This window comes from Prionailurus bengalensis, chromosome C2 (genome assembly GCF_016509475.1).
Source record: "Prionailurus bengalensis isolate Pbe53 chromosome C2, Fcat_Pben_1.1_paternal_pri, whole genome shotgun sequence".
NCBI lineage: Eukaryota > Metazoa > Chordata > Mammalia > Carnivora > Felidae > Prionailurus > Prionailurus bengalensis.
This window is the reverse complement of record NC_057350.1, coordinates 90,124,134-90,149,391: the sequence shown is the minus strand read 5'-3', so window position 1 is coordinate 90,149,391 and position 25,258 is coordinate 90,124,134. Positions and strand designations below refer to the sequence as shown.

Genomic DNA, 25,258 nt, shown 5'->3' with positions numbered 1-25,258 from the left:
GAACTATGAGAAAATAAATTTCTGTTGTTTAAGCCATCCAGTCTGTGGATTTTGTCATGGCAGCCCTAGAAAACTGATATACACCCATTATTACAAATTCTTAAAAACTGTGATCATTCATTGGGAGCCTTTAAAATCACTGATGTTAAACTCACAATGGCTAGGACCTGCCTTTTTGAAAATTTGCCGCTATTTTTAGGAACCCATCCTGTTCAAAGACATTGAGATTAACAGGATACATTAACATTTTATAATCATCTGCCCCGCAATGCCCTTCTCCTTGAACTGCTCCTTCTCCCCCACTCTCAGGAACAGCACTGAAAAATGCATTACCCTTCATTTCCTGCCTCATTAAAAATAATTAAAATTCTACCAATGTTAGACAATAACACTGTTGTGTGTATAAAATATGGTACAATGAAGGAAGGTTATCTCTTAAGATTTAACTTTGAAGTAGTTGATAATATAGCTTAAAATACGTATAAAGCACATTTGAGAATGTACTTTTGCCATGCTAAATCTTATAAGGTGTCACAAAATTTTTTTAGACTAAATGTAATCACGTTTTCCAAATTACTTTTGTGAACTATACAGCACAACATTAGGGGGGTGCCTGGGTGGTTCAGTAGGTTGAGAGTCCGACTTCAGCTCAGGTCACGATATTGCGTTCATGGGGTTCAGGCCCCACATCGGGCTCAGTGCTGACAGCAACCTAGAGCCTGCTTCAGATTCTGTGTCTCCCTCTCTCTCTGCCCCTCCCCTGCTTGTGTGCTCTCTCTCTCAAAAAATAAAATGTTGGGGCGCCTGGGTGGCGCAGTCGGTTAAGCGTCCGACTTCAGCCAGGTCACGATCTCGTGGTCCGTGAGTTTGAGCCCCGCGTCAGGCTCTGGGCTGATGGCTCAGAGCCTGGAGCCTGTTTCCGATTCTGTGTCTCCCTCTCTCTCTGCCCCTCCCCCGTTCATGCTCTGTCTCTCGCTGTCCCCAAAATAAATAAACGTTGAAAAATAAATAAATAAATAAAGACCCGGTCTCAGGAGATAATTTTTATTCACACTATTAAAAAGAAGAGAATATCTTTTTATAAATTTAAGTATAATTAATATACAGTATTATATTAGTTTCAAGCATACAATATGATTCAACATTTCTATACATTACTCAGTACTCATCAGGAGAAGTGTACTCCTAATCCGCCCCCCCCTTCACTATTTCACCCATCCCCCCCACCAACCTCCCCTCTAGCAATCACCAGAGGCTGTTCTCTGTATTTACAAGTCTTTTTCATTTGCTCATTTGTTTCTTAAATTCTACATGAATGAAGTCATATGGTATTTGTCTTTGTTGGACCTATTTCACTAAGCATTATACCCTCTAGGTCCATCCATGTTGTTGCAAATAGCAAGAACTCATTTTTTATGGCCAAGTAATATTCCAGTGTGTGTGTGTGTGTGTGTGTGTGTGTGTGTGTGTGTGTGTGTGTGTGTACATATATAAAATCTTTATTCATTCACCTATCGATGGGCACTTGGGTTGCTTTCATATCTTGGCTATTGGCAAATAAGGCTACAATAAACACAGAGGTGCATACTATCTTTTCAAATTAGTATTTTTGTTTTCCTTGAGCAAATACCCAGTACTGGAAATACCAGATCATATGGTATTTCTATTTCTGGATATTTGAGGAACTTCCACACTTTTCCACAGTAGCTGCACCAATTTGCATTTCCACCAAAAATCACCTTTTAAAAGAGAAAAATCACCTTTTAAAATAAAAACTCTGTATTTCATTTGTTTTATGTAAGACTGTTTTTTGGGGGGAGGGCTATCTTTGATAATTTGAATATAAAGTACCAGTAAAAAGTCAACAGCATCCTCAAGAGAAAAAAGAATGCAGCTTAAATTTTTTAAACAGGTAAGGTAGTCTGTGAAGGCATTTTACCTTCTAATTTTGGCACATGAGCATCTTCCAGTAATTTTTGTAAGAGTGTAAAGGCTACTTTCTTTTTAATAGTTAAAGGCAATTTTTGTGCTGTGAACATTTTCTTCTTTTGGTTCTTGTTGGTTTGTTTTTTGTCAGATTTAATGGTCACTGACGTTCCAAAGTTTGTGAATCTTAAGAAATTAAAGTATGGTGATAATAACTTAGAAGGGAGATGCCTCTAAGTTACCTTTCTTTTCCTTCTTCTTTTTTTTTTTTCATTAGAATCTAGAGCCCTCAGATATAAATTAAAGATAACATGACCAAGAAATAAGAGCTCAGGTAGCCTCTATAATTTTAGATAGAAGATTTAAATCTTCTGGGCCTGTTTCTTTATGAGGAAACATTAGATGTCTCTCACTTTTAAACTTTTAACGACTAGAGTCAGTACAAGTACATAGGGTATTTATGTATGAATCTTACAGGCTAGCAAAGAGTCACCAGATCATGCAGTGATTTTTCATAAATCATTTTTAATAGATTTTTAAGAACAGTCAGGTGGACACTTCCAGAAATTAGGGAAAGAGAAAACAAACGACCCCACCTCATTAAGAAACATTTAAGTATTATGCCCAATGCTTATCAGGCCAACACTCCTTTATAACACTGACTTATATAAAGACATAGGCAAATGGTATACCAAACCAATTATTCATTAGTAATTGAGACTTCTAATGTCAATCATTTATTTCAACTGTGATCTATACCAGGGGTCTGAAAACTATGGCCTGTGTGTCAAATACAACCTATCACCTATTTTTGTACCACCCATAATACATTGTGGTTTTTACAAAACACAGAATGGTTTTTACAGAACATTTTTTTAACAGAACATTTGCCATTGATTTAGCGATAGGGAACACTAATTCTGAATCCCAATTAAGCAATATTAAGTCTCAGCAAAGCTCTCTAGACAGAAAACAGTAAACTAGCACCAATTAGGTAATGAGTCAACTCTGATTTAAGTTAAATTGACATTAACTACAGCCCCATTTCTTTTTATACCCAAAAGACCTCTGATGAGCTGCCTCACAGTCCCTAGATGTGCACTTTAACTTGCCATATACATAAAAGAATAGCAGTTTACATAGATGTCTTCTAACATCCCTTTAAAATATAAAACTATATGACTTCAGGATGGGCTCAATAAATAATAAATAAATGATTAAATAAATGACAGCCAAAGTATACTGACAGAGGAGTGAAGAGGACAAGAAATTAAAACACTAAAGGAAAATATTTTTTTAAAGATTTTATTTTCAAGGAATCTCTACACCCATCATGGGTCTCAAAGTCACAACCGCAAGATCAAAAGTCTCGTGCTCTATCCACCGAGCCAGCCAGGTGTCCCAATAGGCCATATTTTTGGTACATCTTTTCCAATTACTGAGAAGTAATCAGTCATAGGACGACTTAAGGCAAACCATTGTCAGTCTGGGAAAGAAAAGTCTGGAAATGAAAGTTAAGTATGAAAATGAAAATCAAGACACTAGTCCCCTTCCAACTAGCAAGAAAAGTTCTGAATGGGAACCAGTATAAGAAAGGTAACAAAATTTTCTCAATTAAGACAAACCAACTTACTATCCTATAGTCTAGCTTTGGAACAGACATGAAATGAGGACATGAAAGACTAAACCATAGCTAAAACTTTAAAAAGACAATCACATGAATGGATGGAAACTTTGCTTAAAAATGAGGTATTATAGGTAAAGAAAGAAAAGAGGTACTAGATATAATGAATTCAGAGTTATAAATAAATACTACTTATAAATAGTATATGTGAAACAGTTTATTAGACAAGGATTAGGTATTCTTTGGTTCCTAAAGAGGGCAGTCGGGGAACTAAGACAAAACTAAGACTACGGAGCCATAAGTGAATCAGAGCAAGTCCTTAGACTGGCTTTATTTAGTAAATCATTTGGAAGAGCAAAAGTAAAAACAGGCAGAAGACTGTTCTAATGGCAGAAATACATGATTAATATAGATCAAACATCCAAGTATGGGTAAAAAAAAAAAAAAAAAAAAAAGGTAGAAGATGAGATCGACATTCACCCCAATTGGTAATAAATGCTTGTTCAAATCAAGTGAAGACAACTTAAACCAAATTTAATACTCAGATAACAGACTGGTACACACCTGTATACACACACACACACACACACACACGCACGCATGCACACGCACTCCACGAGCCAGCTACCAGTAAACCTTGGAAGACAAAAGGCAAAAGAAAATGGAGTAGAAATTGATGATAGATATGAACTGAGATAGGCTCTGAAGTTTTACTGAAAACTGGGGAAATCCACCATGAAAGTGTCAGAGGTCAATTTCACAGGGTGAAAGAAAACAGTTGACAGTACTGTCCTGTAAGATTTTTCCCCAAAACCAAACAAACATGCTCACAGAGGAACAACGACACTGAGGCCCTGCAGTGTCCATCCTTTGTTAAGTACTCAACCCAGTCAGGCTACAGACTAACTGCAAATACCATCTTATTAAAAAATCTTATCAATACTATCTTATTAAAAAATCTTAAAAATATTTATTTTTAATACCATCTTAGTAAAATATATTTCTTTCCATTTCATTGTAAATGTACTTCAATCCTAACGCTGTTCAAAGTGCTCAAATCTAAAAATTAGATTTGTTATCTTTGTCCTGCCCATGACAAAGTTTCATCGATTTTTTATTTAGTATACAAGTTAAGTCTCAAAGTGAGGCCTGTAGACCCCTGGGGTTCCCAAGACATTTTTAAGGGGTCCTCAGGTCAAAAATTTTATAGTACTAAGACATTACTTGACTTTCTCACGTAATTGACTTCCATACACTGATGTTACAGAGTAATAGTGGGTGAAACTGCTCATATCGTAACGCGAATCAAGGCGGTTACATCTTCCTGTATTAGCAGTCATTATATTCTTAATTATCATGCACTCAAAAAACAAAAACAAAACCCACAAAAATTCTTCACTGAAGAATTCCCTTGAAAGTAGCAAAAATGCTTAATTTTATTAAAATTTTAATCCTCAAAAACACATCTGTTTGATATCCTACATAATAAAACATTAAGTACTTCATAAAGCACTTCTGCTGCACACTAAAATGATGGGGGCGGGGGTCTCAACGAAAACCACTGTGCAATTGTTGAATTGTAAGTTTTCCTCACGGAACACCATTTTTACTCCCAAGATCAACTGACAAAGTATGGCTTTTCATACTGAAAATTTGGCAGACATTTTTTTGCAAATAAAAGTGAAACTGTCACTTTAAAGAAAACAAATAGCAATATTTGTTGACAAGAATAAAACTTAAGCTTTTAAGAGAAAATTAGGATTTGGAAAATATCAGCCACCATGAACTTATTAAACGGTTCCCAATTTTCAAAAACTTTTCTGATGAGATCAGTGGTGATGTTAATCACTTTTTCTGCATACTGTAGAATGAACATATGGAAGGTCTACATAACTCAGTGAACAAATGTTTTCCCAATGACCAATACATAGCTATGCATGGAGAAATGAAGTATTCTAAGTTCAAGAGAGACTAATGGATTTTATCTAATAATACAAAAAGTTCATGGATAACATTTCAGATCCTGCATTGCAACTAATCGTTAAGAAGCTTTGCACTTGAGGTGCCTGGGTGGCTCAGTTAGCTAAGCATCTGACTCTTGATTTCAGCTCAGGTCATGCATGCTCTTATGGTTTGTGAGATGAAGCCCTGCATCGGAATCTGCGCTGACAGCATGGAGCCTGCTTGGGGTTGTCTCTCCCCTCTCTGTTGTTCTTCCCCGCAAAATAAATAACCAAACATTAAAAACAAAAACAAAAACAAAAAACTATCCACTTGAGATTTAGTAGTATCAAAGAAAATATCCAAATTCATATGAAAAATAAAATTGTATTTTGATTTGAAAAAGTTATAATTATACATCTGTTTTATTTTTTTTTAATTTTTTAATGTTTGTTTATTTTTGAGAGAGGGAGAGAGACAGAGCATGAGTGGGGGAGGAGCAGAGAGAGAGGGAGACACAGAATCTGAAGCAGGCTCCTCCAGGCTCTGAGCTGTCAGCACAGAGCCCAACATGGGGCTTGAACTCACAGACCATGAGATCATGACATGAGTTGAAGTCAGACACTCAACACTCAACTGAGCCACTCAGGTGCCCCTAATTACACATCTTTGTAAGGCCAGATGTTTTTTCATAGATTTCAACTCCGAGAACATACCTCACCATGAGAATGCAGAAGGATGTTTGAGAACCCAGCTATATTGTAGTAAGCCAGAGATGAACAGAAATTTGCAAAGAAGTAAATCACCGTCACTCTTCTCATGAAAAATTTTTGGAAATTTGGAAAGTACACATTTTTCATAAAATACCATTTGTGTTCACATGTTATAGATGGGTTTATATTACAATGCATTGGTAACATAAAACTTCACAATTTTAATTTCTGGTGCAGCAAATATTGCTATTATAAAAACTGATTCCTTCTTGGCAATATTTGTGCTAATCTTTTTGGCAATCATTTGGGGAAAAAGACCTCTTAAGCCATGACTATGTTCAGACTGTACCAGGATATAAATCTTGTTTTCTGTTATGTTCATGTTGAAATACACATTGGTACCCAGCAAATTTACACCTAATAAACAAAAAAGTTACCTAAGAAGTCATAAAAACCCTCATGCAAAAGCACTACTTTGGATAAAACATATGGAAATGTACTAAATAAAACATGTAAGAGTAATAATTACACATTTTCTGAGACTACACCTCTGTAAACGGACTTTGGTCCAGATACAATCACTTGATTCAGTAATTTTATTTAAATTTAGTTTCTCTATCATTCATTCAACAAATACTTACTGAGTGCTAATACATGTTTGGCATTGTTCTAGGCCCTGAACACTGTAATAAAATAGAAATCCATTAACATAAAGCATGATATTATGAAAAACAGGCTCCACGGCCAAGCTGCGGACTGCATACCATTTCCTACCAAATTCTAAACAGCTGTAGGGAAGGTGTGGTAGCAGCAGCACTACCACAACACATTTCCTTCTCAGGGTGGATTCTCACAGGCCTGCATGTCTGTTCAGACCCATCACTTGTGTCCAGTGGTGAGGTTCCAGAGTGCTGCAATCCCTTTCCCGCCAACTAAAACATGAAGTTGGTCAAACATGAAGGTGGTCTCATTTTGTAACCGTTATATCCCAAAGAGAATACATTCAAGACTATAAGTAATGGCAGCCTCCTCTACCATATACATGGAAACAAATAATGTAAAACTTTGTCAGTACAGAATCAATCCAATCATAGACTCTATTAGCTAGACAAGAAATAAAAAGAGATGGCTAGCTGAGCAACAAATTTGAAAATTCTTTATGGTCAGATTTCCAGGATACCTGGTACAATTTCCGTGCCTGCCCCTGCACTCTGAGGACACAAAAGAAAAAAGCAGAGGGAACGTAGAGAATAAAGGAAATCTAGGGAGTACAAGCCCATCTGTGACTTGTAATGGCAAGTAAATAGTCTACACTCTCTTTGCTACTTGTAACTGTATCAATAGTTGCTGTGAATACATTAAAATAAATCCAAAACATAAGATAATAGGGCTTCTCTTCTTTTTGACATTCTTGTATACATCCCATTGTCACCCTTTTGCCAGGTAGGGAAACCTAGGCCTAGGCAGAATTGCTGTGTAAATACAGCTTCCCTAAAATCTCCTATCATTCTTTTCCCCGGACTAAGCACAACAATACTTAACACTATTCTACCAATGAAACTCTCTGCCTTAACAACTTTTTCCATCTTCCTCCGAACCCCACCTCTGACCCCTACACTCCCAAACCAACTGAGCCCTTTGCTCTCCTCAAACAGTATTTATTTATAAGCTAGGTTTTCTACATTAACTCCTCAACCCTCACCACCAACAAATACATTTCATCACTTAAAGCCAGGTAGATGACAAGCTTAACACTGACAGAACAAAATGTTAATAAGTAACAACTGCTTAGTGTTCTGCTTTCTAAGGAACAGAACCTTAGAACCTTGTGTACCTATATACACAACAAAGGTACAAGTATATCTCCTTAACTCAAGTTTCTCATATTTGAGTAATATCAAGTGCCTTCGAAAATTTTAAAAAATCAGTTCCAAGGTGTTTGATGTCTAATGTAAACTACAGTATTGAAATAAACACAAATAGCTTTACTTTGCTACAAAGTGGCCATATGGATGATCTGAATATAATCACACGTCTAGCCAGGCTGGCAAGAACAGAGAAGAACAAAATATAATAATTTTTTAAGAATCATAATAGGCCAAGGCACAAATGAGCTTAGCAGGGGATAGAGAGCTAGGGGGAATAGATTACCCACAGGCTGATAAAAGCTAAACGAACACAAATTGTATGAGTAGGGAGGGGTGGGAAAATACTTAAGCTAGAAGGTTCACCCAGTGGTTCTTCAAAATGTGTTGCACATTAAATCACCTGGGGAGCTTTGAAAAATCCTGATGTCCATGTTACTTACATCCCACACTAATTACACCAGAATTTCCAGAGGTCAGAACCAGATGTCAGCATTTTTTTAAAGATTCTTCAGGTAAATACAATGCACAGCAAAGTTTGGGAACCTCCTGTTTACCCAACAGAAAGCATTCTGATAACCTGCAAAATGTGTTAAGAGAAAGAGCTCTTCAGATCACTAAATACTTTTCAAAATCCTTGTGACCTCCATATCGGTTTCTTGCCATAACAATGTACCACAAACCAGGTGGGTTAAAACAGAAAAGTATGGTCTCCATTCTGGAGGCTACAAGCCTGAAATCAACCTAGTGGCAGGGCCACACTCCCACCAAAGCCTCAGGGGGAGAATCCTTCCTTGTCTCCTGAAGCTTCTGGTACCTCTAGGTGTTCCCTGGTTTGCAGCAACATAACACCAGTCTCTGCTTCTATCCCCACATGGCAGTGCTCCTTCTGTGCCTGTGGCTTCACATGGCGTTCTCCATTGTGTGTGTGTCTGTGTCCAAATTTCCTTCTTATGAGGACACCAGTCACACTCGAATAGGGTCTACCTAATGACCTTATATTAACTTAATCACATCTACAAAGATCTTTTATCTCCAAATACGGTCACAGTCACAGATACCAGGGGTTACAATCTCAACATATCTTTTGGGGAACACAATTCAATCCATAATACCTAACTCTTAAGACTCTCCCACTAATCAAATATAAAACTTAGTGTTACATGGTTTAATACAGAATTCCAGCTTAGAACCAACTGAAGTATGCTGCACCTTTTCAGAGCCTAAAAGGACATCAGATTTGAAGGTACTCTAAAGAGAGGATCCATCTTCTGGTATCCCCTCAGCAGCTAGACTACTCCATTATTAAACAGTAAAGGTTAAAATAAATAAATAAACAAACAAACAAACTAACTAACTACCCTTAAGCTAGTTTCTTCTTGCCCTGGCTGCCAAACTTCTATTCCAAGATGCTCTTTTAGCAAAGTCCAAAATTCTTCAGTCTAGCAATAAAGTTCCTTCCAATATAGCAACCTACAGTTCTACCTTATATTCGCTTCCCACACGCTTACAAACCTGACTGCACTGTGAAACTGTGTCACTGGATTAGCTTCCGATATTGCAATTCACAAGAGAAAATAGATATGTATATACACATATACATACAAATACATATACATGTACATATATATACATATATGTATACACACACACACACACACATACACATATAGTCATTCAAATGACCAAACGTAGATTTCTCATATATATTTGATCTTAGTCCTAGGTTCCTGACTCACAGTTCCCCAAACCCTTGAAACTTAACACATGTTGAGAGTGACAAAGGTGCCTTCTGTTATGTTGACGAGGTGACTTTGGGAGCACACCTAAGGATGGGGGCTGGTTGCCAGCCAAGAACTAACCTTGTGATTAGAGGGCTGGGACTTTGCAGTTCCATACTTGCCCAATTCTGGGGAAAGGAGAGGGCCTGGAGCCTCAATCAATCACCAACGATTTAATCATGCCTGTGTAATGAAGCCTCCATAAAAACCCAAAAGGACAGAGTTCAGAGAGCTTCCAGGTTGGTGAACACGTGGAGATTGGGGGCGGGGGGGGGGGGGGGGGGGGAAGCTGGCCCACCTGGAGAAGACAAGGAAGATCTATCTGGCCTTTCCCCACTTGTTGCCCTTATGCATCTCTTTCTTCTGGCTGTTCCTGAGTTATAACCTTTCATAATAAACCAGTGATCTAGTATGTAAAATGTGTTGAGTTTCAGAAGCTGCCCTAGCAAATTAACTGAACCCAAAGAGGAAGCCAGCTGATTTACAGTCAGCTGGTCAGAAGCACAGTTAACAACCCAGTGCAACTGGCATCCGAAGAAGATGGGGGCAATCTTGCTAGGACTGAACCCTTAACCTGTGGAATCTGATACTACCTCTGGTAGAGAGTAGCAAAACCGAATTCTCAGATACCCTACCAGTATCTGAAAATTGTTAGCTGGTGGGGGAAGGGAGGAGAGGAACCCCACCCCATGTTAAAATTGAGTCTCAGAACATCAACAAAAGAGCCTGCCATTAATAAAGAACCACAAACTGGGGCGCCTGGGTGGCGCAGTCGGTTAAGCATCCGACTTCAGCCAGGTCACGATCTCACGGTCCGTGGGTTCGAGCCCCGCGTCAGGCTCTGGGCTGATGGCTCAGAGCCTGGAGCCTGTTTCCGATTCTGTGTCTCCCTCTCTCTCTCTGCCCCTCCCCCGTTCATGCTCTGTCTCTCTCTGTCCCAAAAAAATAAATAAACGTTGGAAAAAAAAAATTAAAAAAAAAAAAAAAAGAACCACAAACTAGGTGATTTACAACAAAAATTTATTGCCTCATAGTTCTGGAAGTCAGAGGTCCAAAATCAAGGTGCTGGCAGGGCCATGCTCCTGAAGGTGCTAAGAAAGGATCTGTACCAGGACTTCCTCCTAGCTTCTTTGGCTTATGGATGTGTTACTCTAGCCACCTCACCATGTCTCCCACTAAGGCTCTTAGACATACAGGAGTAGAGCCTACCCTAATGATCTCATTTTAACTTAATTACCTCTATAAAGACCCTGTTTCCAAATGAATTTATATTCTGAGTTACTGGAAGTTTGGACTTCAGCATTATGAATTTTGGAGGACACAATTCAACCTGTAACAGTCATTAAGCTGAGAAAGACCAAGATTAATAAATACACATGCCATCATTTTAACCCTCCAAAAGCACAGATGGCAGGTAGATTAGGGTTAACGAAAGCCTCTTCTCCCCAGACCTTATCAATTATCTCCCTAGCATACTCCTTCAGATAGATAATCCATTTATTTCTAGACAATTCCTTTAAAACAGAATTTAGGGGTGCCTGGGTGGCTCAGTCAGTTAAGCGTCCAACTCGATTTCAGCTCAGGTCATGATCTCAGGGTTCATGAGTTCAAGCCCCATATTGGACTCTGTGCTGACATGTGGAGCCTGCTTGGGATTCTCTCTCTCCCTCTCTCTCTGCCCCTCCCTTGTTAGCTCCCTCGCTCTCTCTCTGTCAAAACTAAAACATTAAAAAAAAAAAAAAAACAATTCAAAACAATACTAATTATGGGGACTATGATGGCATCAACATACAGGGATCGACTTAAGTGACTATGTGGTCAAGTGTATTGCTGTTAAGAATTCAAATCACTCTTTTCTTCCCGCAATTGAGTTATTCATCCCTAGTCCAAAAATCTGGACCTTGGCCATGTGACATGCTTTGGCCAATGGAAACTGAGTAGATGTGACACATAGCACACCCAATCGATCACAATTTTAGAGGTATTATAAGTGTCTGCAAGCTCTATTGCCACAAAAATGAGCATGTCCTACATACCGGCCTGCTCTGAGAGCCTGGATCCCCAAATAAGAAGACCAAGAAGAGGGACACCTGGGTAGCTCAGTCGGTTGGGCATCCTGACTTCGGCTCACGTCATGATCTCATTGTTTGTGGGTTCAAGCCCCTCTTTGGCTCTGTGCTGACAGCTCAGAACCTGGAGCCTGCTTCAGATTCTGAGTTTCCCTCGCTCTCTGCCCCTCCCCCACTCATGCTCTGTCTCTCTCCATCTCTCAAAAATGAATAAATGTTAAAAAAAATAAAAATAAAAAAAAGACCAAGAACAGAGGCACGGCCAACCAATATTATCTACATTTAAGATATACAGAAAAAATGTTTTTAAGTTTATTTATCTTGAGAGGAGACAGCATGCAAGCAGTGAAGGGGCAGAAGGAGAGGGGAAGAAGGGGGAGGGGAGGGAAGGGGGAAAGAATCGGAAGCTGGCTCCACACTGTCAGCTCGGAGCCTGATGCTGGGCTCAAACACAGAAACCGTGAGATCATGACCCGAGCTGAAATCAAGGATCAGATGCTTAACTGACTAAGTCACACAGGCATCCTGAACATAAATACTTTTTCAAACTAGTGAAATTATTTGTTGTCATAAAGATAAGTAATACACTTTAGAGCAATATTTTGACTGCATATACCCCTAGAGACAAAAAAGAATCACAAAGAAACTTTAAACTGTTCTCAGTAGTCTTCAAACCAAAATTTTCATAAAGAAAAAAGATATGCAAATAGAGAAGCAGTAAAAACTGTTTTGTCTTCTCTTCATGATATAATATCGTGCTCAAGTTGGCTACCCCTGGAGGATATACAGCAACATGCTAGGGAGAAAAAGTGAGAAGGTAAATGCATCACGTTATCCAAGAACACAATTTTTCTTGATGGCAAATAAGTTTGATCATTTTACTTTTATTACAAAACTCATATTTGATGGAACTGGATACAACTAAATTTTTAAAATTTTTACTGTTAAAATTTTTTTTTAATTTTCTTTTATTATTTTTAAAAGAGAGAGAGAGAGGAGACAAGAGCTCAAGCAGGGGAGGGGCAGAGAGAGAGGAAGACACAGAATCCGAAGCAGGCTCCAGGCTCTGAGCTGTCAGCACAGAGCCTGACATGGGGCTTGAACCTGCAAGCCATGAGATCATGACCTAAGCCAAAGTTGGACGCTTGTGTATTAACCAACTGAGCCACCCAGGTGCCCCTAAAATTATTTTAATGTTTATAATACACAGATATTTTTTCAGTAAAATTCACAATACAGGCTTTAAAAACCTATAATCTTACATATGAATTAAAATAGAACTAGGAACTCAAAATGTGTTTTACTCTTACTAAAATACGTTTGCTAGTTCTAAAAAAGCCATTAACGACAACCTCAAACTAAAAAGCACTCTATACTTTGATTACAGTCCCTAAATAAACACTGTCCACTACAAGGACTCAGAACCCCCTATAGGAATGGCCAATTTCAAGGCTAAAGCAGGAAGCCTGGGACATCCTGTCATGCAAGAAAACAAGGAGACCAAAGACCACTGGCATCATAGCAAAAGGAGACAAACAGTGAATTAAACCACCTGAAAAATAGATTATAAAAGTTAAATATAAAATCCACATCAATGGTCACCTTGAGACCTTGCTGGAGTGCCACCAAGTAATTACTCTAAAAACTGATAACTAAAACATTCAGGCACATACTCTTTCTTGTGACAGATCTATTTCAGAATATCCCAATACTTGACTAGGAACAGTCCTTCACAGAATTCCAGCCGAATCAATGCAAAAACAATGATATAATTGGAAAATAATCATTTTCTATCCCTAAGAAAATGATGAATCTAAACAACAATACTGAACAGTGCTAAGCCCATGAGGGAAAAGTCTGATGTGCAAATTGGGTGGATTAGGCTAACAACAACTGAACCAACTAATCAATATCAGCATCACTGAAAGTGAGACAACCAGATGGTTTATGCCTCACGTGGTGTGATGCGAATGGAAGAAAAAAGAAGATATCATGATCAAAGAATTAAAAGTGAATTTAATAAGGTCTCTAGCTACTACTTTAAAGAAATACAGGATAACAGCGAAATATGTTAGCACTACCACAAGGATACAGAGCCAAATTCAGAATATAGGAAATTCAACAAGACAAATGAATTGCTTTCCTCTACCAATAAGTGGAAAAGACTTAAATTTAGCAAACCAAAAGCAATATGTAGACCTTATTTGGATTCTGACTAAAACTAACCATCTGAAAAGGTCATTTGGGAGATAAAAGAAAAAAATTAATTCTCTTTACCTCTTCCAGTTTCTCATAAGGCTTGTATTTTTTCTGGACCACTGTAATACATGAAGCCTAACCTTTTCCCTATATTAATGGAAAGGGCAGGGGAAACTAACATTGAGGGCAGTGAGTACAGAGACAATACAATGGCTGTTATTGCATACTCAACATGTATCCTAGTAGTCTTCTAATCCTTACTTTGTTTAAAGATTAAGATCTGGGGCGCCTGGGTGGCTCAGTTGGTTGAGCCGCCGACTTAGGCTCAGGTCATGATCTCACGGTCAGTGAGTTCAAGCCCCAAGTCAGGCTCTGTGCTGACAGCTCGGAGCCTGGAGCCTGTTTTGGATTCTGTGTCTCCCTCTCTCTGACCCTCCCCCGTTCATGCTCTGTCTCTCTCTGTCTCAAAAATAAATAAACGTTAAAAAAAAAAAATTAAAAAAAAAAAATAAATAAAGATTAAGATCCTCATTTGAAAATATTATGTGGGTTTGACTCTGTTCTGGAAAGTAACTCCAAAGAAGATGACTCTCTAGGAGTTCATCTAGACATAATTCAAGGGTTTTCATCAGAAATATTTACCAAACTGCTGATCAATTTAGTGTTTCTCAAGTATAGGTACTAAATGGCTTCCTTCCTTCAATATAATGCAAATGTATATATACTAGGTGCTCAAATAAGTAGTTTTTTTTTAAATTTTTTTTTTCAACGTTTATTTATTTTTGGGACAGAGAGAGACAGAGCATGAACGGGGGAGGGGCAGAGAGAGAGGGAGACACAGAATCGGAAACAGGCTCCAGGCTCTGAGCCATCAGCCCAGAGCCCGACGCGGGGCTCGAACTCACGGACCGCGAGATCGTGACCTGGCTGAAGTCGGACGCTTAACCGACTGCGCCACCCAGGCGCCCCTCAAATAAGTAGTTTTAAAGAAACAAAACTCTAAGGCAAAACAATGAGAGTGAGTGAATGCTTTTCTTCTTTGATCTCAACTTCACCTCCTTCTTGGAGAAGGAAAGGCATTTAAAGAGAAAAGAGGAAACTGAATACATCCATAGACATCAACTTCAGAATCAGTTTGACTTACTCCAAAAATAGTAAGAAATTAGTAGTGGGGGGCCTGTGTGGCTGAGTCAGTTAAGTGTTTGATTCTTGATTTCAGCTCAGGTCATGATCTCACAATTCTTGGGATCAAGCCCTGCATTGGGCTCTGCACTGACAACACGGAGCCTAGCCTGCTTGGGATTTTCTCTGCCCCTCCGCCACTCTCTTTCAAAAAAACATTTTTTAAAAAACATGAAAAAAAAAAATAAAAAGCACATTGTGCTGAAACTGAAGACTGTCAGAAGTAAAAGAATGTTCCTTTTTTTCCATTATGTAATAGAAATGGGTTCACCTTTTTTTTGTTGCTGCTCTTATTGGTGGTAAAGGAAAGTTTCAAGGAAATACTTACCAACAAGCAAAAAGTAGTCAGGGGCAACAAATGAAAGCATTCATTTCAAAATTAATTGTTTTTGTTTATATAGAACACTACTCTAAAGAAATACTGGATCGTACAATATGTGGTACAGGTTAAGATTTTTCAAACACTGGTGACTCAACAAATACTCTAGGAATGACACTTATGTTCATTAAAAAAAAATGCAAGCTACATGAACGTGGATACTTGATCCTTCTTATTCATTATGGTTGTGCCTGGAATACAGCCCGATTCACAAAAGGCACTCAATTATTATTTGTTGAAAACAGTGAATAAAGCTCTTTCTTTCTTCTAGTCAACAGTGTTTTAGAAGACCAGAAAGATCTTCTTCAATGACTAAGATTCATTGTTCCTTCTCATCCATTCCCAATTTGATCTCCATTACCTCCACAAATTCAGTAACTTGTATCTCCATTTCTTTTTGGCCAAACACTGAATATGAAGAAAGAAAAAGGCCCGCCACACTCATTTCTAGCCCACCAGTGGTTCTTGCTTAATATGGTGTATCAAATTCACCTGTGGCAGCTCTTTCAAAGTAATGTCCTAAACTTCATGACAACCCTGAAAAGTCTTAAAGTTTTAGCAAATCAGAGGTACATCCCAGGCATGTATATTTTAACACATTTCTCAGTCATGCGAACCATGACTTGTACGTCATGCACATACTTCAAAAACTTCTCTACCTTTACATCCCATAACTGTAACACACACACAAACACAAATACACACACCCTCTCTTTTACTATAAACTCCTTAAATCTGTGATCTACTCACTTACTAACTGAACAGATTTTCATGGTCATCTCAAATTACTCATACTTCTCAGCATCCTTCAATCCATCATCATACCTCCTGGATCACATATTTTTCCTCCATCTTGATGCAAATATCCTGATCTGACATTTCAACAACAAATGCTATTATAATCCTGACATTAAGCTCAAGTAGTCTTGCCAATTCCCACTCAAGCCCTATCACTTATCTAAACTCCAAACCATAATGGTATCTAACATCATTTTGCCCCTCTGAGCCATTTGGCAATCGTTTTATTAGGTTTTTAATTTCCTTATCAATTTTTCCATCATGGATTTTAAAAAATTTTAAACTTCCCTCAAAGACCCCATTCACCAAAAGCCCTTCACATCTTAGGTGACTTCAGTAAAACTTATGAGTGCCTCCTCGACCTTTTACTTTAAAACCTTTATTCCTTGCGCTTTCTGAAGTAGCAAAAAAAAAAAAAAAAAAAGATACAAAAGAGAAAAATTTTATCATAGAATCTGTTGCGTCTTCTATGATACACTATCATATCATTAGCAACATTACTAGACTTTTTTTTAACAGTTATTAATTTATTTTGAGAGAGAAAGCACGAGTGTGCATGTAAGAGCTGGTGAGGAAGCGGGGGGAGGAGAGAAAGAGAAAGAGAGTGAGAAAGGAAGGGAGGAAGAGAGAATACCAAGCAGGCTCTGTGCTGAACTGGATGCTTAACCAACTCAGGCACCCAGGCGTCCCTACTAGCCTTTGCTTAGGGAGTTTTAATACAGTAGCTTTTCCCTGCTCCAATAATAAGCAGCTATAAAAACAGGTAAGAAAATAAATATCCCAAGACCAAATAAAACTATTTTAAATATTTACTGAATTTATACAACTAAACATACTATTCTATTGAAAGACACAAAAGTCTGAGCAAAGGAAAAGGATGGAGTGTAGACATCTGTGTTGCCACAAGTGACTTCCTCTGAAAGGAAATAAAAGTGGGCAACGCGTGTTTTACAATAGATAAAAAATAAACTCCAGGCAGATATAATACTTTTATATTTTAATTTTTTTTTTTAATTTCTTTTGAGAGTGCATGCATACATGCGCACGAGCAAGCTGGGGAGGGCAGAGAGAAAAAGAGACGGAGAGGGAGAGGGGGAGAGGGAGAGAGGGAGAGAGGGAGAGAGAGAGCGCGTGCACCAAAGAGAGGATCCCAGGCAGGCTCCATGCTGTCAGCATGAAGCCCGACAACAGGGCTCCATCTCACAAACTGTGACATCATGACCTGAGCCAAAACCAAGAGTCAGACGCTCAACCGACCAAGGCACCCAGGCGTCCCCATACTTAGAAATTTAAATAAATGTGTGTATGCATGTACTTACACATACATACCTCTTAACAAAACGATGAGGCTACATAACCAATCTAGAGAGAATAAAATCTTTTTAACCAAAACTGGAATCTCAAAAACTATACAAGAAAAACAGCTATATCTGAGTACATAAAGATGTACTAGTTATCAAGGAAACACATATCAAAGTAACAAGGAGTAAAATTACACTCGCTAAAATTGGTAGATATTTAAAAGATCTAGTTGCCTATTTCAGACAATAATGTCGGGAAAGGCTTTTCACCTATACTGCAAGTGGAAATGAGAAGAAGCCTTTTGGAAAACAATCATCAACCTCTATTACAAGTAAAAGTATCATGAACTGTAAGAATTTGACTTTTTTTGTTGTTTTTAAAATGGTCAGTCATTAAGTTCAACAAATACATGTACCTTACAACCTAGAGAAATAAGGAGATTTTTTTAATGTTTATTTATTGGGGGGTGGGGGGGTGCTCAGATAGAGAGGGAGACAGAGGCTGTGAAACAGGCTCCATGCGGACAATAGAGAGCCTGATGTGGGGCTTGAACCACAAACTGCACAATCACAACCTGAGCCTAAGTCAGATACTTAACCGCCACCCAGATGCCTCATAACCTAGAGAAATAAAGCATAAGTTCCTAAGGATATTTATTTTAGGAACATTGTGGCGGAAGAAGAAAAACAAATAAAGTAAACGTCCATTAAAAAGGGGTACCAAAATAAGACTGGTACATTCATAATATTCATGGACTATACAGTCATGAAAAATAATTAACTGATGGAAGAACAAAAGGAAAGAGTATACTCTTTGGCACAAAATGTAAATAACACTTACACGTTTAAATATAATGTATAAAAGAAGAAAAATATTTTTGTTATTGTTAAAGTTTACTTTTGACCTTTTCAACTTAAAACACTTTGCTACGAATAACCTCCAAATGCAATGGGTTTTCATGCTCCTTGATCTCCACTCCTGGCCATTTTTCAGCATTTAAGAATAAAATGAGAACAGTCTTTGAACTTCCAATAGTTGGCTTCCTGACTCTGCCCTCTGCCCTCTCCCCTCTCTCACTGATTCTTCTTTCTGCCCTAACATGTGTACAGTGGACTTTTTAGCCTTCTGGTCTTCAGTCTACTCTCCCAGCTAAGGATCTCAGCCACTCTAAAGACTTAGAAAGCTACCAACTTCTCCTATTATGTGCCACTCCACATACCCAGATCTTTCCCACTCAAGCATTCTAATTCCAGCTGACTAATGCACAAATCTATTTATATGTCTTTCAGAATCTCATTAATTCAGTATCACCCAAGGCAATTTATATCCTTTTCTCCAAGATTTGTTTCTCCTCTTGCTCATAACTATCACTGATTCTACCATTCACTGCACTTTAAACCTTAGTATGAGGGGTGCGTGGGTGGCTCGGTTGGTTGAGCATGCCACTCTTGATTTTGGCTCAGGTCATGATCCCAAGGTCGTGGGATCGACCCACACGTCAGGCTTTACACTGAGCATGGAGCCTGCTTAAGATTCTCTTTCTCCCGCTGTCCCCCTCCGTAACTCATTCTCTCTAAAATAAATAAACTTTAGTATCATGTTGGATATGACTTCCTATCTCTGCTTTTACCTGCAATCTTAGAGATTCTATCTTCTATTACCTGCACAGCACCACGTTCAGCCAAGCCTTTCTTCTTACAGTACTTGTCACCTGTATTACAACAGCCTCAGAGTCTCTTAGGTCTCTTCCTATTATCTTCTGATACCAAGGCATCAAACATAACTGATTATATCATATATATTTACTGCTACCTAGTAACTTCCACATCTTACTCTAAACTGATTAGCCAGCCATTTAAGTTTCTCATTCGATGATTTCAAAGTACCTACCCAGCCATACAATATCTTTTTTGAACGTACTTTACCCATAAGGTGCATATATTCAGGTGTATCATTTAAAACCCTTGCATTTTTAGTTCTTTGTTCCAACTACACGTGCTGAAATTCTTCTATTCTACAAATGTCATCTCCTTATGAAAGCCTGTTCAAATACCAACATCATAGTTGTGTTTTGTTTTCTTTTGACTCTTGTGAAAACCTGGCAGTAGTATAAGATTACTAGTCTAGAAATCAGAATGTTGATGTCTTCTTTCAAATGCTATTGCTTTTGACATGCAGATATTAAATCAAACCCCTGAGCCTGTTTCTTGTTCTGTAAAATACAAATAAAATTAACCTACACACCTCACAGGTAGGTAAGAATGTATGGAAAACCAATTATAATTTAAGTGCTAATGCTGTCATTATATTACATTTTGTTACACATATTATACACATATAACCACAAATTATAAATATTTTTTTTTCAAGTTTATTGATCCATTTTGAGAGAGAGAGGGATTGAGTGCTACCAGGGTTGGGAGAGAGAAAGAGAGGGAGAGAATTAGAAGCAGATTCCACAGTTAGCACAGAGCCCAATGTGGGGCTTGAACTCATGAACTATGTGAACATGACCTGGGCTGAAATTAAGAGTCAGATGTTTAACTGACTTAAGACAGCCAGGCACCCCTAGAAATTATAAGTATTTAAAAAGACAGTCTATACTTCATATCTAGCACCTAACACATAGTAGCGATTCAAATGTATTTTTTTTTAATTTTTTTTTTCAACGTTTATTTATTTTTGGGACAGAGAGAGACAGAGCATGAACGGGGGAGGGGCAGAGAGAGAGGGAGACACAGAATCGGAAACAGGCTCCAGGCTCTGAGCCGTCAGCCCAGAGCCCGACGTGGGGCTTGAACTCACGGACCGCGAGATCGTGACCTGGCTGAAGTCGGACGCTTAACCGACTGTGCCACCCAGGCGCCCCTCAAATGTATTTTTTAAAAATACTTCATAAGTCATAAAATACAGCTCTCCCACTCCAGCATAAGAAATATAATCCACACACAATTTATATATAATTATGCATTGATTAAACAAAAAAATCCACAACCCTTCTCTTCTCCCCACAGATACATTTTCAGGAAAACTACTGTCACACGACATTTCTAGACCTCTGATGTAGTTCACCTGAAACCCAATTAGTTATCTGGCCGGTGGACAGGGGTCCTTTAAAATGGCTGATAAATAACTAGTCAAAGAATGCCAAAACCTTTAAAATATATATGTAAGTGCTGTAAAGTATCCGTGTGACTGTGATGTGGTATCCTGTCCATTCCAACAAATTTAACCAGATTCATAGATGAGCATTAGTGCTTTAGTTTGCCCTAAAATTGTAAAAGTTGATGTCATGGTTATTCCAGTGACATTAAGACAACAGATTTAAAAAAATAAATATACAAGAGAAACAGGTTAATTTTCATGAAGCTGAAAGATTTTGTTTTTTTCCTCCTCTTTCACAAAAGCAAAATTAATGTTGGCCAATGTTCATAAAAATTCAAAATAATATGGAAAGTGGAGTAGAAACAGCACTTTGGTCCTACAGAAACCTGTAAATCATAAACTTACTATGAGAACTTGAAAGTCCTTGAGGTACCCTTGAAAGCCATGTTATCTTAAACCAGAAAACAAGAAAGCTACCAAAGTAGTAAAGTCTTGTCTATAGGACACAAGAAATCAACTTGAACAAGCACTCACTAGCCAAAAATGGGTCAATCTGAATATCAATACAAAAAAACCCTCAAGAATCTAAAATGCAAATATGCTTATCTAAATCCATGAGTTCACAGGATAAACCACTGTTATAATTATGTAACACCACTGGCTAATATTTTTTGGCATTTTATTATTTCATAAAATATTTTTTTCATATCTTGTATCACACCTGCTCTTAGATGTAGTATCTATGCTCTCGTACATACTTGTAATTCGTTTTTTAAATCTAAATTTAAAACTCTACAAAATCATCCCTGTCATAAATTTTAACTTACTGTTGCTATCGTGCCTACAGTGGTTACTGATAAGAAACCTTACTAAGAGTTTAACTCTTAAAAATGACGGTTGAATGCCAAGTAGTAGTAGCAACAAACCAAAGTAACTGGGCTACATTATGGACTAAGACAGGTATTAGTAAAAAAGGAGAATGAGTTAGACAGGAATGATGAATAGCAGTTGATCAGAGCAGGAAATCACTTTGCATGTTTAAAAAAAAAAAAAAAAAAAAAAAAAGCTCACCCTGTATGTGATGTTGCCGAGTTCCATAAACAAACATCAGGCAGCATGATGTAATAGAAAGAGTCCTGGACTGAGTGAGGGGACCTCTGTTCTAGTCCAAGGCCTCAGTTCCTCATCTGTAAAATGAGGGTTCTGAATTAGATATCTGCGAGGGCTCCTCTAGCTTTCACACTGAGGGATTTTGTGGACAAACTCCAAAAGAAGAAATAAAATGTAGAGTTTTTGTTAACAGTGAAGTTAAACTGTTAACAGTGGAAACAGGAGGTGGGAACAGAGACGAAAACAATTTTCATAGAATTTTAAACTTCAAATAGCAATTATAAATTTATAACTGCTAGAAAGGTTTTTATAATATACCTGCCTTAGGAGCATAATCATCTAAGCTAGCTAGATTAGTAATGAGTGACCAAATTATGACCTGAAAAAAACCTATTCACCTTTGGCCAGTCAGATTGCCCAAGTAAATCTAAAAACAGTGCAGAAACACCTTTGGGCTAATGATTACGCTAAGTGATAAAAGTGCCTCATAAGTGTCCCCAATTAAGTAACTGAACAAAAAGATGACAAGGAAAATGATTAAAGTAAAATAAACACCAAATTTTAACATGTAATAAAACAATAATTTTGCTTGTGATATCCTCTGTATTAATGCGTATATTTTCCCTAAGCACAATATTTATTTTTTTCTGACTAGCTCTCAAAATAGAACATGGCTTCTTCTGGCAAAGCTAATTGAAATAAACCATTTTTTTCCCCAGTGACACACAGAAACATTTAAAGAGTGTCTTTAAGTTTTCTACACTGAAGGAAATCAAGCTACTACCAGTAACAAATAATAGAAAGGCTCTGGTGCCTCAAAAAATGAGGGGTTTTCTAACTGCAATCACCTACATAACATTAACTGCCTGGTCCTAGTAAATCCTTCTGGGTCTAACAAACAGAATACTAAATTTTAAGTTCAAGATCAGGTGACATTCTACTTTATTTTTTGCTTACGTTCTTACCTGGCAGACTTAAAACTCCAGGGACGGCAGAACCAATAAACATACCACTGTAATCAAGAATCTATCAAAACTCTACTCTTTTAAAGGACGTAATCTCTCTCTTTTAAGGAATGTAATCTGTGTCTTTTAAAGGATGTAAAGACAGGATGAAACATTCAGTGAAAAAAAAAACTTGCTTTTTAAAGCTTGTTTTTATGCAAATTACTTAAAGTGACTATAAAATAAATGCTGTACACCCAATTCTATTAATTATTCATTTGAGCATTTCACCTTGGCAATATATTGCCTAATAAGTTATTCAGAATCACTAACAAAATTTCTCTCTGGTTGGCAGAAACAAAGGCAAAAATAAAGCAGTCTTGATGAAATTTGTTCTTGGCTAGTCTTAAAATGGTGGTGATATCCATGTGTCTGAGATAAAAATCTGTGAAACAAAATTTTCCTTTACATTGAATTTACTTTCCGTTTTCATTTAGGTATTTTGATTTACAATCCTAATGAGCTGACTAAAATAACCTTACACTTAATGGCAAACAACAGAAATCAGGATGGACATGCAAAGCATACTTTAGGGTTCTATTTTGAGCATAAGCTGTTTTCAGCAATTTTCTCCATCTACCTTACCGACCCCCAAGACTCTTCCAGAGACTTAAAATATTAAACTTATTTACTGACAATAATATTATTACTAATGATAAAATACTACAAGCCATATTGGTTTCAGCCAGTATTATACAGATGTAAATTATCTCCTGCAAAAACTCAGGACTGACTGAACCACTGTCTTAAGATATTCTCCTCCAAGAAGGGTTGGCACCAAGATCAGCAGCTAAAGGAGAACTTGGAATTTTAATAACTAGTTGGTATGTCACATGAAGCCCACTGGATTGTTCCTCACTAAATTTCTCCATAGAACATAAAACATTTGTTAATTCTTTCCCCTACTTAGAGAAGTCAGCACAAGGTACAATTTGCTCAAAGACCAAAATACTTCATTTACATGTCAATAATACAGAATTCATGGAATATAAATGGCTATAGCTTTGAAAAAGTTCTACTATCTAGAAATGGTAATTCTCTTTATATTATTGCAATACAATTGGAGAGAAAAAGACAAAAGACCAAAAATAAGTCCAAATCTATTTTGATCACTAAGAAAATAGGAAACTCTGTAACATAATTTCATATATAACACAGTTTCATATAACTTTTTATTTTCTAAAATATATCTAATAACTGCTTAGTTTTGTTGGAAAGTCTCCTTTTATGACTGGGTAAGAAAAAAATGCCAATAAAAAAGAAACTAAGATGATCAAATTAATTGCTAAAAACCCCACATCTTGGGGTGCCTGGGTGACTCAGTCGGTTAAACATCTGACTTCAGCTCAGGTCATGATCTCACTGCTCATGGGTTTGAGCCTCCTGTTGGGTTCTGTGCTGACAGCTCAGAGTCTGAAGCCTGCTTCGGATTCTGTGTCTCCCCCTCTCTCTGCCCCTCCCCCACTTGCACTCTGTTGTGTCTCGCTCTCAAATATAAATAAAACCATTAAAAAATTTTTTTATATCTCACATCTCATTATTACATTTTATATTTTAATATTAATGTTTTACTTTTCTCTCATCCTCACCTGCTTAAAATTTATTCTGATATATACATTTTGAAAATGAAGCCTTTCAGAATAGATTTCCTAACGGTAAATAAATGGAGGATAAGAAATGAATTAGTATTTTATAAACATTATACTTGATACTGGATATTACATTATTTCATTTTTTATTTTTGAGAGACAGAGCACAAGCAGGGGAGGAGAGAGAGAGAGAGAGAGGGAGACACAGAATCCTATGAACTGTGAGATCATGACCTGAGACAAAGTCGGATGCTTAACTGACTGAGCTACCCAGGAGCCCCCATGGTTATTATATTTTTATTAGCACTATACTTCTCTCCCAAAACTTTATAAAAGAACCACAAAATTTTGCAACAATGATCATATGCTTTTTAACCTACCAACTCATTAACATACTATTACTATATTCCTAAAATACAGATTTTTAAAAAACAAATTACTTTAGCCTAATAATTCTAGCATAAAAATCATGCAACACTCCTCTTGATAAATAAATACAATGCACTTAAAAGAATGTGTTCTAAGTCAAACTTCATAAATGACAACTGGTCAATTTAAAAAATGGAAAGAGAATCTAATAATTGCCTCTAATAGTATTTTCAAAAACATATTCAAAATAAGCAACCCCAGGGATTCCATATCCCATTCATCATACTTGACTCTGAGCATAC

General features: G+C 37.4%; 1 protein-coding gene across 5 annotated transcripts in view; it reads right to left on the bottom strand.

The window, feature by feature from the left end:
* Positions 1–25,258, bottom strand: part of TBL1XR1 (TBL1X receptor 1) — a 180,244-nt gene that overhangs the window by 50,213 nt on the left and 104,773 nt on the right. Inside the window, exon 3 of one of the 5 annotated variants that reach the window (XM_043594875.1) lies at positions 21,956–22,071. The exons of the other annotated variants lie outside the window; for them this stretch is intronic. The gene's annotated coding sequence lies outside the window, so the exon portion shown is untranslated. The remainder of the gene's footprint in view (positions 1–21,955; positions 22,072–25,258) is intronic. 5 annotated transcript variants of the gene reach the window in all.